Here is a 16195-nt window from a genome sequence, read left to right on the forward strand (position 1 = left end):
CAGAAATGTTTGCCTGTGCCTCGGACTAGAGAGTCTCATAACATAATCGATCACTTGGAACCTGACATACCTCTCATTGCATTAGAGCCGATCTCAATACCAGAAACTTGGCTGTTCGTGCTACATTCGGCTGAGAATCCATCACTCCTTACATTTTCCAAAGCAGCATACCTGTTTGAAATGGGGATAGCGACTGAAGACTCCTGCACTAGCTGCCTACCTCTCCTACCTTTTCTGGAGTGAACCCAACTCTGTGACTGTATCTGCAACTTTTCTCCCTTCCTATAACTGCCATCAATCACATCCCCTTGCTCTTGTAAATTCCTCATTCCCTCTAACTGTCTCTCCAACCGATCCATTCGATCTGATAAGATTTGGAACCAATGGTATTTATTGCAGATATAATCCACAGTAACCTGTAAACTCTCCCTAAACCCCCACATCTGACAAGAAGAGCATCTCACTCTACTAAAGGCCATTTTTGCTTCTTCCAATCTACGACCCAGAAAATAGCACTGTCTTATTCCTCTACAAAACATTTCTCCAGGCTAGGTTAGTACTTGTGGCTTATATTTCTTGGTTTAATTGAGAGTTCAAATGCAAATAGGAGTATAGAGTCATAGAGTCATAGGACCCTTAGGTCCAACCTGTCCATGCTGACCAGATATCCCAACCCAATCTAGTCCCACTTGCCAGCACCCAGCCCATATCCCTCCAAACCCTTCCTATGCATATACCCATCCTAAATGCCTCTTAAATGTTGCAATTGTACCAGCCTCCACCACATCCTCTGGCAGCTCATTCCATACATGTACCACCCTCTGCATGAAAAGGTTGTCCCTTAGGTCTCTTTTATATCTTTTCCCTCTCACCCTAAACCTATGCCCTCTAGTTTTGGACTCCCCCACCTCAGGGAAAAAACTTTGTCTATTTATCCTATCCATGCCCCTTGTAATTTTGTAAACCTCTATAAGGTCACTCCTCAGCCTCCAACACTCCAGGGAAAACAGCCCCAGCCTGTTCAGCCTCTTCCTATAGCTCAAATCCTCCAACCCTGGCAACATCCTTGTAAATCTTTTCTGAACCCTTTCAAGTTTCACAACATCTTTCCAATAGGAAGGAGACCAGAATTGCATGCAATATTCCAACAGTGGCCTAATCAATGCCCTGACCAAAGCCACACCATGACCTCCCAACTCCTGTACTCAATACTCTGACCAATAAAGGAAAGCATGCCAAACACCTTCTTCACTATCCTATCTAACTGCAACTCCACTTTCAAGGAGCTATGAACCTGCACTCCAAGGTCTCTTTGTTCATCAACACTCTTTGTTCATCATCACCAACACTGTGGGCGGCACAGTGGCACAGTGGTTAACACTGCTGCCTCACAAGCACCAGAGACCCGGGTTCAATTCCCGACTCAGGCGACTGACTGTGTGGAGTTTGCACGTTCTCCCTGTGTCTGCGTGAGTTTCCTCCGGGTGCTCCGGTTTCCTCCCACAGTCCAAAGATGTGCAGGTCAGGTGAATTGACCATGCTAAATTGCCCGTAGTGTTAGGTGAAGGGGTAAATGTAGGGGTATGAGTGGGTTGCGCTTCGGTGGGTCGGTGTGGACTTGTTGGGCCAAAGGGCCTGTTTCCACACTGTAAGTAATCTAATCTAACTCCCTAACCTTACCATTAAGTGTATAAATCCTGCTGAGATTAGTTTTCCCAAAATGCAGCACCTCGCATTTATCTGAATTAAACTCCATCTGCCACTTCTCAGCCCATTGGCCCATCTGATCCAGATCCCGTTGTACTTCTTCACTGTCCACTACACCTCCAATTTTGGTGTCATCTGTAAACTTACTAACTGTACCTCTAATGCTCACATCCAAATCATTTATGTAAATGACAAAAAGTAAGAAACAAACTTTCCAGGACAAAACAATGCACTTGATGAGCCCATACTCACTTAAAAAGACTCCCTCCCCATTAGCACACAGTAGCAGCTGGACCTACAAGATGTACTGGAACAACTCACCAAGGCCCCTTTACCAACACCCTCTAAATCCACAATGTCTACCCCCTAGAAGAACAAAGGCAGCAGACAATAGGAACACCAACAGCTCAAAGCCAAGCCACACATCATTCTGACTCAGAATTATTTCCATAGTTTCATACTTGTTGGGTCAAAATTATAACTACACATCATGGACTGTGATGTGTCAAGGACGTGACTCAGCCATTTTCTCAAGAGCAGTTAGGGGTGGGCCTTCATTAATCTTTGCCTTATCTGCAATGTTCACATCCCAGAAACAAGCAAACACACAATGAATAATTGCAATGGCTTCAGAATGGTGTTATTAATGGGAAGATATCAAATATACACATGAAACATAAGAAACTGACAAAATTGTGTTGTTTTGGTAATCATGAATAGATGTCAGCATTTGTATTTAACAAATGATACCAGAATTATCATGTGCAAACTTGCTTCAAAAATGATGTGAACCGTGATGATAGCTTTGAGAGAAGGATGACATAATTTATTTATTCGCATTACCTGGCATTTTGCAAATATATGATTCACATATATTTTCAGTGTTCTATAGTAGCCAGTAGCTTAGTTCTCTAAACAAAATCCTGGGAGGTTATTTAGGTGAAATACTGAGAATAGCCATCAAATGGATGCTATATTAGTAAGTCAGAAGTCACACAGTGCCAGGTTATTTGAAATCACAAGCTTTTGAAGTGCTGCTCCCTCGCCAGGTGAAGTGACACTGAAGGAGTATCACTCTGAAAGGTTGTGATTTCAAACAAACCTGTTGGACTATAACCTGGTTTCTGACTTTGTTTACCCTTGTCCAACACCAGCACCTCTTCATCCTGGCTGTATTAGCAAGACACATCTGTATGAAAATCTAGTTTTAGCATGTAATTCTGGTGCTAATGTCCATCAGAGCCCTCAAGCTTACCTTGAGGTTCTAAGCAACCATTTGCATATTTTGCTCTGAAGCATTGATTAGATTTTTGTTTGTAGAGCAGTACACGTGCACAAGTCCACTGAAAGTGTGAAGTTTGCTGGCTGATACACAGCAGCATATTTTAAAATAGTTCAGGGACTGAGGGAGAGGATACATAGATTCTTATTCAAGACACTGGAGGTCCTTGATGAGGATTAGAGGTGTCATGTACCTGCAGGATGCCTGTCTCCCACAGCAGCTGATGTTGCTCTGCCAGCCATCATCTTCTCCTGCCACTCACCCTGTAAACAGAAGCTGATGCAAAAAAAAATCAGCATTTGGAAGCAAAACCAAAATTTTAGTGACAAACTTTTTTTTTAATTCACTGCAGGACTTATACACTTAATGGCGAGGTCCAAGGGAGTGTTGCTGAACAAAGAGATCTTGGAGTGCAGGTTCATAGCTCCTTGAAAGTGGAGTCGCAGGTTGATAGGATAGTGAAGACGGTGTTTGGTATGCTTTCCTTTCCTGGCCAGAGTATTGAGTACAGGAATTGGGAGGTCATGTTGCAACTGCACACAACATTGGTTAGCCACTTTTGGAATATTGCACACAATTCTGATCTCCTTCCTATTGGAAACTTGAAAGGGTTCAGAAAAGATTTACAAGGATTTTGTCAGAATTGGAGGGTTTGAGCTATAGGGAGAGGCTGAACAGGCTGAGGCTGTTTCCCCTGGAGTGTCGGAGGCTGACGGGTGACTTGATAGAAGTTTATAAAATCGTGAGGGGTATGGATAGGATAAGTAGGCAAAGTCTCTTCCCTGGAGTGGGTGAGTCCAGAACTAGAGGGCATAGGTTTAGGGTGAGAGGGGACAGATTTAAAAGAGACCTACGGGGTAACGTTTTCACACAGAGAGTGGTACGTGTTTGGAATGAGCTCCCAGAGGATGTGGTGGAGGCCAGTACGATTGCAACATTTAAAAGGCATCTGGATGGGTATATGAATAGGAAGGTTTGGAATGATGTGGGCCGGGTGCTGGTAGATGGGACTAGATTGGTTTTGGATATCTGGTCAGCATGGATGAGTTGGACCAAGGGTCTGTTTCCATGCTGTACATCTCTATGACTCTGTGTGCATGTTGCTGGGTGGGCTGGTGTTTATTGCCCATCAAGGTGTCAATGCACTAGCACTCCCTTTCTGTTAATAACATCTACCCAGTGTCTAGTCAAGTAGAATGGCACAGCACACAATAATTTTAAGTGAAGGCATCACTGAACTTCCAAATGATGATACTAATTTGGTTTTCACAAAGTCCCTCAGGATGTCTTCTAATGTGTTTAAATAGTGTCTTTCAAAAACCTCTGGCAACAAGTGAACTGTAAAAGGTAATTTATCTTGAAATAGCACTCAAAATACTCAGCAACAAATAGTTTATCCCAATCAGCAAGCTGCTTTAAGCAAAGGATGTTTGCTCGATCACAAGCCACCAAAATAAGAGCTGTAGCAGCTCAATGGTAGCCTTCCAACTTATGGGTCACAAAGGCCTGCATTCAATTCCCACATGCTCCAGAGGTGCTGAGAACACATCTGAGTAGGTTGATTAATAATATTGTGGCCAACAAAATATCGAGCAGCCTCTTTAATGAGTTCTAGCAGTTAATTTAAGTGGCAACTAGTTGCTTAACAATCTTGTTGGAGGCTGTTCTCGTAAAAGCTTCCTCTCCTTTCACACGACAGTGCCTTGTGCTAACACATGCTTAACCCTGCTCACATTGGTTCTGTCGTACTCAAAGTGTCAAGAACAACTTCCCTGTTCTTTAATAAAACTCTACATTTTGAAATGTTACTAGCGCATGTCATTTATGCAATTTTCTTTACCAATTTGATCTGTGTATTTTTGTTTACTTTGTTCCTGATCCAAAATAATCAGTATTTGGAAGCAAAATCAAAATTATAGTGACATACTTTTTTAAAAAATTCACTCATGTATAGTTGGCATTGCTGGCTGGCTGGCTAGCATTTATTGCCCATCCCTAGTTACCTTGGTTACCGATTGAAATGATAAACAGAATACATCTCTCTGTTCTAATTCCCTGTAAACCATTGGACGAGGCAGCCTGCACAGCCAACGGCATGAGTGGGAGCAGGCTGTAAGAGCAAGCGGCCTGAGCCAGCAGTGATGTCAAGGCATTGAGCTGGAGAGATCAAGTCCTTGTGAGGAGTGCAAGCCCAGCATGACCAGGCACTTATGGCCTGTGTTGTTGAACTGTCTGGTTTTTCTACTTTTTAATAAGAAGGACTGCAATGTTGAACTTTTTAACTTGATTTCCGTATTTTCTGCTTTGTGGCTAAGATTCTGTACCTACACACCTTTCTACCAAAGGTGGTGCCTTAAGTGGCGATTGTAAACTTTTCACTGTACTCCTGTGAGTACATGTGACAATGAACCTAATTCAATTGGTGGCACTCCCATCAAATTTTCAATGTTAATAAGGTCAAGGTCCTGCATGGTCCTCTATTATATCAGCAGGTGGTGCTGTTGACTGCTGCATCTCCACAGAGAGTTGTTTATGTTACAGAGCAAATGCAGTCATAATTCTTTTACAATTTGTTAAATCATATTTTCATACCGTGCTTTAAAGATAAATTTTACAGCTTATTCTACAAATAATACCAGTAGAGTATCTTTATATCCAATAGAGACTACAGCAAAACAGAAATGACAATTCATCAGTGAAGAATCCCATTGGACAATGTATCAGTAATTCTGAGCAAATCTTGATCCTTGAGTTATACTCAGAATAAGCAGTAGAGGCGGCCAGGTGAGCTATTATATAAAGAGGTATTCGCATAAACCATTGGTCAAAGCTGTGTTACAGCTTCTCAAGATCTTTCAGCAGGTCATGCTGGAAATGCACAGACTAAATATTCATAAGGGCCTGACTGTGGAAGTCAGTGAGATTTAAATCAGTTAACATCTCACCCCCTACCATCATATTGCTATCCATGTCAACTGCACTGTTAAAATATAAATATTTAGGTAGTGTATGGGATTAATAGCTGCGTGCTAATAGTTAGAGTGCATTATCAGTGAGGTCAGATCACATGGGCATCTGTTTGCCCAAGTGTGGTGTCCAGTCCCGATCTCTCAGAGGCTCCCAGAAGCTACTCATGATATTTCCATGGGTGAAAGTTGTGATGTGCAGGCTCTGAGCCATTTACAAGGAATCCCAGTTGATGTTAATAAAGTGCAGGAAAGGGGAATGTTTTTGGCCACTCAAACGCAAAGCAGCTCACCATTACTGAAGCCTAACGACAGTTAACAGGAGCAGTACAGAATGCTGGGAAAAGCCTTACCTCTTCCTAAACACTTAGGCAATGTAATAAGCCCAACCTAGTACATCGACAGGTACCACTCTGCCTGTGGGCTCAATCAGAAGCTCGATGAGAATTAGGCTAGTGTGTGTTAAATGCAATCGGCAGCAATGCTGACACCATTCTGATAAAGCTGCAAATGTGTTGCTGGTCAAAGCACAGCAGGTCAGGCAGCATCTCAGGAATAGAGAATTCGACGTTTCGAGCATAAGCCCTTCATCAGGAATCAGAAGGGCTTATGCTCGAAACGTCGAATTCTCTATTCCTGAGATGCTGCCTGGCCTGCTGTGCTTTGACCAGCAACACATTTTCAGCTGTGATCTCCAGCATCTGCAGACCTCATTTTTTACTCGAAGACTTACCATTCTGATAAAGCAAGGGATCAAAAGAAACTGCCAAACATGAAAACATTATTAAGGCCATTGATTCAGATTTTAGTTGATGGTATCATGCTATAATAGATCAGGAAAACTTCAGCACTGACACTCAAGGATCTGCAGCAAATTTGAATTCCTTTATTAATAATCTGTAATAGCCATCAGCTAAATATGGAGGTGGAAGGGCCCCTAGAATGTTGATAACAATTCAAAATGGGATGGCAGAGGGCACACGGCTCTGTTTCACATCTTTGGGGGGGGGTTAAAAACTCATCGCTGCTTATACAGGCTGCAGCTCCGAAGAGCAGAGGGGGCATGTTAATGTGGAATATCACAGCTGAAAACTCCCAATTCTACTTCATATTTTTAAAAGGAGACCTAATAATAAAAAGTTACATCTAATAATGTTGAAGAAGTAGAAGATACAGATGGAAATAAAGTGCTTTCCTTAACTCTGTGGCAAAATCTGGGGAGGATTTCTGGATTGGCAGCATTATGGTTAATGGGCATAAAATTTAAACAAATTTTAAATTAGGCGCTAACAGCAGACCATTCAATTCTTTCTGACATGCTGCAGTGGTTGAAATCTGTTTCTCTCCAGCTATGTAACATTATAATACAAGGGGCTTTTAGGTGAAGCTAAAAGGGCAATTGATGGCTGTTTCAATGTATTGGAAGAGAAATTAAAGAGAATGTTTATGATTTTCAAAATCAGGAGTGTTCATTATCAAGGAGGACAGCTTGCTTGTAACTTGTTCGCCAGATGGAGGAGCTAAGCAAATTGGATGAACAGAAAAATTCAATTTAGAATTTCCAAAGCCTCACAGTTCTGGGAAAGCTGAAAACAGCTTAACATATTACATTAAGGCCAGATATCAAGACCCTGTATTCATTTACTCCAAGAAAGGTTCTGTACCTGCTCTTGAAAGAGGTGATACAAAAGATTGAATGCCACACCAGGGGTATATCATTAGTAACACAATTGATGCTCAAGTGTGTACCCAAACCCTGTAGCTCACTACACATCTCTGTGTAGTGTTCATGCAGTTGAGCTAGTCTGTGGAAGTGGAGATCCTCACCATGCATTTGTGGATAACAGCCTCTTCAAGTTGGCTAAAAAGCTTGTTTTATTTTTATCAAACTGGTTGCCAACTGTGACATGTGGTACTGACTGTATGACGTGCAAATAAAATCACTACAAACAGCGATCACACCCATTGGCATTATTGTTTTAGCTAGCCATGATTCAGGATTGCCTCAGCACCTGAGATTTTAAAAGGAAGCCATTGGTGTAATAATAATGCTCAAATCTCACCGTGGCAGATTGAATTCAATAATAAGAAAATCTAGAAGGGAAAAAGATTGCTGGGAGAAGGCTAACCTTATAATTGTAAAGACACTGATGTAAAAACCCATCTGGTCCACGAATTCCCTTTATGGAAGGAAATCTGGCCCACGTGTGACTCCAGATTCATGGCAATGCGGGTGACTCTTAACTGCCCTCTGAGCTATTGTGGACAGGTAATAAAAGCTGACTCAGCCAGAGGTGCCCATATCCAATGAATATTTTTAAAATGCATTTTAGCAGATATCCTAAGAGAACATCCTTACTCACAAATCTAACAACATGGACACACTTGTGCAGTCACAGGCCTTGCACTTAGCCAAAAATGTGAGTTTTATCATCAATGTTTTAGGTCATATTGTTCATGCATCTAATAACTCCTAGAAAACCAGCACTATTAAAGACTTCCCACTGTTCCTTAACATTACAGAGTCTCCACATTTCATGGGCATGATCAATCAGTTAGGGAAGCTCCTGCTCAATTCAGCACACATTGTAAGCCACTACAGCAGCTGCTTAAGCAGGACCAAACTAAGTACTGGGGTGAACACAGATAGAAAACAATGGACAGAATCAAGGAGATGCTCACTTTAGGGGAAATCCTGGCCACGACAACTCAGAACTACCCACTATAATCACAGCTGCCATACATCCATCAAGCTGAGTGCCATAATATTCCAAATGTATTGCAATGGTTCTCACAGCCAGTGTATCATGCCTTGAAAGCACTGACAGATGCTGACAAGGAATATGCTGCTATTACAAAATAGACCTTAGCTGTCACATGGGATTGCAAAAAAAAATCTACCTATGTCCTTCAGTTCAAGATTACGAATCAGGCAGCCCAGAAGCCTTTGGTCCCCTTACTCGATACTGAAGAATTGGCAGAGTGGCCACTCAAAATGCAATGGTTCAGTCTACAATAGCTGGCCTTGACAGTGTGGCAGAATATATCCACTGCAGATACTTTGTCCCAAAATTCCACACAGAAACCTATACAAAACAACATATTTTTTTTGAGGACAAAATGCTTCCTTAACAACTAGATTCTGATCACCAGTCACCCTGAAGCTAAAAATATTTGAGCATCCAAAAGATAATGGTATGTCCACACAACTACTGGAGTTCTATTTTACAGGAAACACACATGTTCCTAAAACATTAGACTCAAAACATCTGTTTTTATGTTCATGGATAATGCCATACCTGCTGAGTTTCTCCCAAGCATTCTGATTTTTTTGATTTCTATCGTCCACAGTATTTTTGGTTTTATTTTGCTATGTTCCTGGGAACTGTATTCTGAAATGCTACTTTGAGTAGCATTACCACCTCAGCCTCCTGGATGCCTTGTTAGTCTATGATGAAAGAGTCATCATTCCCAAAGCCTTCAGGCTAGACACACTTCAATGATTGCACCAGGGATACCTGGGAAAAATCAAGTTTTGGGCCAGGCCTCACAGTTCAGTTTGGTACCCACAAATCTTCAAAACTATCAAACACAGATTTTCAGTTGTATTACTTGTGCCACCTGAAGACAAGACCAGGAGGACTCACTGATGACATCTTTGTTGCCAGCTTTTTTTACATTCAAGGATAAAACGTTCTGGATTATAATTATTGCTCTTGGTGGATCAAGATCAAATGGCCTCACTTTGGTGGTGTTTATCACAATCCTTATTCATGTACTTGCTACACACACACACATGTTGATTTAGTTCTCACTGACAGTTATTTGGAGTTTGCTAATGACTGCTTTATATCCTTCACCTACAGTTTTTCTCTGCATTATTAGTTTGCTCAGATATCCAGAGTGCTAAAGGGAAGCTGAAGGAGGGGTCTGCACCATCAAACTATTGTTGAAGAGAAAGGATGATCCTGTGTTTGCTCTGTACAATCACTGGTCTACCCCATTATAGAATGGTCTCACTTCGCCAGATCTCCTAATCGGCTGGAGATTGCAGAAACTGCTCCTAGCTCTTTTACATCCTCTTTAGCCAGGTAAAAGAGGGCCACTACCAAGCTAACCAGACCATAAACTGCAATTGCCATCATAAAGCACAGTACCCACCAGAACTCCAAGCAGACTAGTCAGTGTGGATCTATGACCAGAATCAGAAAGGTCACATTTTGAACCAAGAAGTTCATCCATGGTCTTACCTTGTGCACACTGCTCAAGAGTTTTCAAGACAAACGGATTCACCAACAGAATGCCTTTATAGGATTAGGCCAATTACCCAGACAACCAGGAAGACAGCCTGACCAACTGACTAGATAGTTCATATGCTCTTCTGCAAGAAGGCATGGATCCTCAGCCTCCTCAAAAAGGAGATGACTTCACAATCAAAACAACTAGTCAAATTATCCCAGTGCCAATCTCTGACTCGGTGACGGCTTCAGTGACTGGGCACGTGAGATGAAGCTGGATGATGGTAATACAAATAGTTTAAAAGATAGAGCTACTTTGGAGGAGGTGTATTATATAGGATTAATAGCTGTATGCTAATTGCTACTCCGCATCATCATTTATGTCAGATAATGTCAGATGACATGGAACTAGGACCTGATGGAAGTAAGTCCTAGTGAAATGCTTCTCAATTCATGGCCCTGAACATAGTGTAAATTGTTAATAAACATTCATCAGGTTGCATGAGCATGATGTGTCCACTGATTTTCTATCCAAGCCTGTGAGAACCGTCTTTGTAATATTAATATGGTTTATTTTTGATATTTGGTGCCATTGTTTTGTATGAGCTTGAGGTCAAATTGCTGGGCCTGTATCTGTTTTATCCTTCTCTGTACTTGTCAATACTACATTTACCTGCTTTCAATTTAATAACAGCCTCTACTGCTTACACCATCTATTCTTACAATGGGCAGTCACCTGTATCAGGCAAAAAAGTGCTAACCATTTTCCAGTACCATTCGCATAAATTATAAAGCTGCTACTTATAACTGATAAATGTTACTTTGGGCAGTTCTGATGAACAACTATTTGCTAATTGTGTTCATTCATTCTGTACCTGTTTAAATTACAGATTAAATTGCTCCAGGTAGTTAATTGACCGAGGAGTAACTGCAGGAGCAGAATTTGAATCCAGTCACTTATTCATTTCCTTCTCAGTGACTCTACTAGCCTTCAAGTTCAGATCAACTCTCTGGCAAGCAGATTGGAATCTGTCACTGAATCAGGAAGATGCAGAGAATACTATTAAACTTTCCCAGGACTCTTTCATGTGAATGTCAGGATGTGAGGGTTCTTTTTGATACTTTCAACAAGCCTATTATGTTTTACCATCCAATGCTTACTATGCACTAATCACATAAAAACCAATGCATGCATTATAAATGTAGCTTCCCAGTATCCAGTTACTACTTCATAACGCTGCATCTCAGCATCTCTCTGACCTAAATCCCATTTATGCCCAGAGATTTGTTTGCTTTATATGATTGGCTGCCAACCAAGTAGCAAGTAACATAACAGTCTAACCCGGTTAGAATTGTAAATAATGTTAGCGTATGTTTTTGCACAGAAAATGTTGTTTGTTTTTAGTAGGATTTATACTTTTCAGGAATTTTATGGAAAGTGTTGTGTTTGGTTAAATTTTGGCAATATGGAGGGTATTTTTTATCAGATATATGCAGAATGGCCTAAATTAGAGCTAAATATATTCTTCAACCAGCCAGGCTTTCTAGTTTTGATAGGCAGAAAATCAAAGAAAATAATTACCAACTTACAGATGTGCTCATCCATCTATCCATATCCAATTATTGTTGTTGGGTCTGCTTTTTCGTCGAAGCAGAATTTTCCTGAAGGTTGTAATCACCTTTCATTACTAAACAACCAGGACTTCATCTCTGACTGTGCTGCACTTTACTCATTAGTTGGATTCATTTCCTGAAGATATAGTTTAAGTATTCGATTTAATGAGAAAAACATTGAGCTGAACCTTACCAGAAATTAGACAAGTGCCATCTTTGTGGGTTTCATGGAGGATTTCTCTCCAAGAGGCCTTTAGGTTTTCTCACTCCATCGTCACAAACTCCCTCCATTAACCATGCCCTATAGCATGCCACTTCTCTGATTCACCCATTTGGCAAAGGCAGAAATACTCGTTAATGCCAGGATATCCTGAGATGCCAGGCACTGGCACCATCTTTGAACCCCAGCCATGCACCTGTTCGAGCATTGATAATCCAGAGTTGCCCTTCACCATCAATGTAATGGAGCAGCAACCACAAATCAATGCTTTTTACTGCACCTAAGTGGTAAGAATGACACTTACTTGCACAGACATCTGCACATTCCTGTGTCTATCACTACTTGAGCACCAGGCCCCACAGCTTACCTGTACTTAGCCAGATCCCATCTTACAACCCTGTCTCAGTCACTGCTACCCCTTTCCCAATGCACAGCTTGATCCAACATCCTATAACTTCTCAATGTTGGCCCATCACAAACAGTAAAGCCTTCAAATGCTTTAAACCAGTCACTTGTATTCATCAACAGTAAAAGTGAACAAAAATCAAACATGAAGAAGCAGTGCTTGCCTCTGAGAATACAAACGAATTATTTACCTTTCAAGCACCAACAATTTTACAGTCAACAAATGATCACTGACCCTAGCTTTCAAGTAGAACTGGGTGTCAATTGAATCCTATTGGCTGATCACAGTTTTTTTGTAAATTGAGAAAAACAGAAAAAGTAGTTTATTATTGAAACATATTACTCATAATTCAATACTTAGAACTCTATATAGTTGCCTTACAATAATTTAAAATATCAAACTTGTGAAAGTCAAGATACAAATGCCTGTTTGAAACATCAGCACTCCAAATATCATTATCTACTTTAATGATTGCAGAGGAGTCAGAGTCTTTCATTGATTACCCTTATATGAAACCATGATCCTTTTGTTTAGTTTCAGTAATTTATTGTCCAACTTTATCTTGTATAGTATACTTCATGACTTTCTGGTGAACGTTTGTACAGTATTTCTTCCCATTCTTCTACAGTTAAAAAAAACTTACTTTGTGGATCTACATTCTTTACATTTTCATACATATTGACCTTTTTTCTATCATTCAGCTATAATTTGCGAATGATAAAAATTACATGAAATATATTATAATCTTACTATAATTTAGCATGCTGGATTACACTAGCTCACAGAGCAATACATTAGTGAAATACAAAGAACACTCACAAACATGAATAATGCAGCTTCGTAATATGAGTTTAATACATTGAAGTCAATAGTGACTTACATTTAAGGCACTCATCAAGCACAGATTTCTCAGAGGTTTTTACAAACTGCAGGAGATTAGAATAGGAAATATGTTAGAAGATGGCTTAAAAATAAAAATGAATCAACTTTTGAATCAGACAGGGAGGTGGATAAGCAGTGAGGTATCCCACAGTCGGGATGGGAGGTGGTAATGATTGGCCAAAGTCAAAGCAACAAGGGGATATGTGTTAGAAAATAGAGCATGCTGAAACCACAGGGTTATGAAAGGTCAAGCCTGTTCTTTGAGTCAGTTCTCTGTGCTGATAAGTTTGGTGAACGAGTTTGAAATAATGTGGTTAAAGGTATTCATGTGACTGGGGACAAAAGAAGGCAGTGGGAGAAAGTCTCTCATAGAGGACCATCCCAGTTATAGCATTTGGATCTGCCCACCCAATGCCAACACTATTAACATTGGTAAAGTTGACAGGGTCAGGCAAAGCCCTTCATTTCTGCTAGGATCATGTTTGGGTACCCTGTGTAGTCTCACAGGATATAAATTACAGTGGAACTTGGTTTGTTTTCACTGGAACATGGAGGTTGAGGGTGACCTGCTCGAAGTTTATAAATTATGAATGGCATGGATAGAACGGAAAGTATGAAGCTTTTTCCAGAGTGGAGGGGTCAATTACTAGGAGATACAAGTTCAATGTGGGGAGGGGATGAGTTTAAAAGAGATGTGTGAAGCAAGTTTTTCACACAAAGGGTGGTGAATGCCTGGAGTGTGCTGGCAGAGGAGGTGGTGGAAGCAGACGCAACAGCAACATTCAGGAAGCACCTGGACGAATGCATGAATATGAAGGGAATAGAGGGATATGGATCCTGTTTTAATATGGAAGAGAAAAGTGTGTTGGTGCAGCTTGGAGGGCTAAAGGATATTTCCTGTGTAGTATTGTTCTAAGTGAGTTCCAAGGAGATGTTGTGACCCCTTCCTGAAATGACACTGAGATAACCTGACTGGCTCTTCTGTTCAAATATTTCCTTTCAGATAGATATTTTTGCCTCACCTTCATAAATTGACATCATATCCTCTCAATATCTCATTATGGCTCTATCAAATCCCTGTATGACTGCAAAACATAGGAGCAGTAGTCCATTCAGCCCTCAAGTCTGTTCCACCATTCAATAAGGTCATAGCTGATCTGATAGTTCTCAACTCCTTTTTCCTACCTTTTCCCGATAGCTCTTGATTCCCTTACTGATTATAAATCTCTCTACTTCAACCTTGAATTTGTTTAATGACCAAACCTCAACAGCTCTCTGTGGTAAAGATGCTGAAAATTCACAATTGTCTGAGAGAAGAAATTCTTCTTCATCTCCTGAATGTGTAATCCCTTATTCTTTAATATCCTCTGATCCTAAACTCTCCCACAAGGCAAAATCATCTTTCTGAATCTACTCTGTCAAGAATTTTGTATGTTTCAATGAGGTTGCCTCCCATTTTTCTATATTCCAATAAATACTGGCCCAATCTTCTCAAACTCTCCTCATAAGGCAGTCCCTCCATATCTGGGATCAGTCTGGTGAACCTCCTTTGGACAGTGGAAAAAGTGAGGACTGCAGATGCTGGAGATCAGAGCTAAAAATGTGTTGCTGGAAAAGCGCAGCAGGTCAGGCAGCATCCAAGGAGCAGGAGAGTCGACGTTTCGGGCATGAAGAAGGGCTCATGCCCGAAACGTCGACTCTCTTGCTCCTTGGATACTGCCTGACCTGCTGCGCTTTTCCAGCAACACATTTTCAGCTCCTTTGGACAGTGCCAATGCCAGTATAGCTTTCCTTGGATAAGGAACCCAACAGTTCAAAATATTCCAGCTGCAGTCTGACTAGTAATTTGTACAATTCTAGCAAACCACCCTATTTTAACTTTCTATTTCCTTTGAAATAAAGACCAGCATTCTAATTGCCTTCCCTATTACCTACTGAACTTGGATGCTAGCTTTTTGTGAGTCATGGACGGAAGATTACCAAATCCTTCAGTTCTGTAGATTTCTGCAAACTCTCTCCATTTAAATAACGTTCAGCTCCTCTATTCTTCCTGTCAAAGTGCATAAGCTCACATTTCCCCACATTATATTATATTTGACAAGTTTTTAGTCACTCATTTAGCCTATCTATATTCCTCTGCAAACTCTATGTATCATCCTCGCCACTTGCCTTCCTTCCTTTGCTATGTCATTTGCAAACTGGGCTACAGTTTAATCACTTTCTTCATCCGATTGATTAATACACATTGTAAATAATGTGACTCCAGCACTGATCCCAGTGGCACATCACTCTTTACAGATTACCATCCTGAAAATACTCCCTCAAATCCCAACTAGTTATCAAATCCTCTATCCATGCTAATATACTGTCTTCAAAATCATGGGCAGTTATCTTATTAAAATAGCCTAATGTCTGACCCTTCTATAACTTTCTTGCCCAGACTACAATGGGACCAGAAGAACAGTAGACTTGCATCTCACTGCCTATGCATGTATATATTATAATGTGTTTATTTTGCTGGTTCCTCTTTGCTGGTTTTGAAACAAAGCTGATGACTGAAACAGAAAGTTACTGAAACTGCAATTAAAGTGAACAGATCGAGTTCTCATGGTCAATGAATTAGTCATTTCAAAAAAATCATAGTGTGCAGAAAACAATCAAAGGAAGACACTGCAGATACAGTGGAGACCATCCTAACTTAAGAGTATAATAATTGCTTCATGAATTTATTTAGGTGATTATTCTACCCTCAGGCACCAGTAGTTCAACCTCCCTTGACTGTCAATTTTCAAAACAAATTGTAATCCAGCTAACGTATGCCCAGAGAGAAAACTTAAGTATGTGTTTACAAAATTAAAGTGAAATAGAAAGCTTTATAGG

The sequence above is a fragment of the Hemiscyllium ocellatum genome, chromosome 8 (genome assembly GCF_020745735.1).
Source record: "Hemiscyllium ocellatum isolate sHemOce1 chromosome 8, sHemOce1.pat.X.cur, whole genome shotgun sequence".
In the NCBI taxonomy this organism is placed as follows: Eukaryota; Metazoa; Chordata; class Chondrichthyes; order Orectolobiformes; family Hemiscylliidae; genus Hemiscyllium; species Hemiscyllium ocellatum.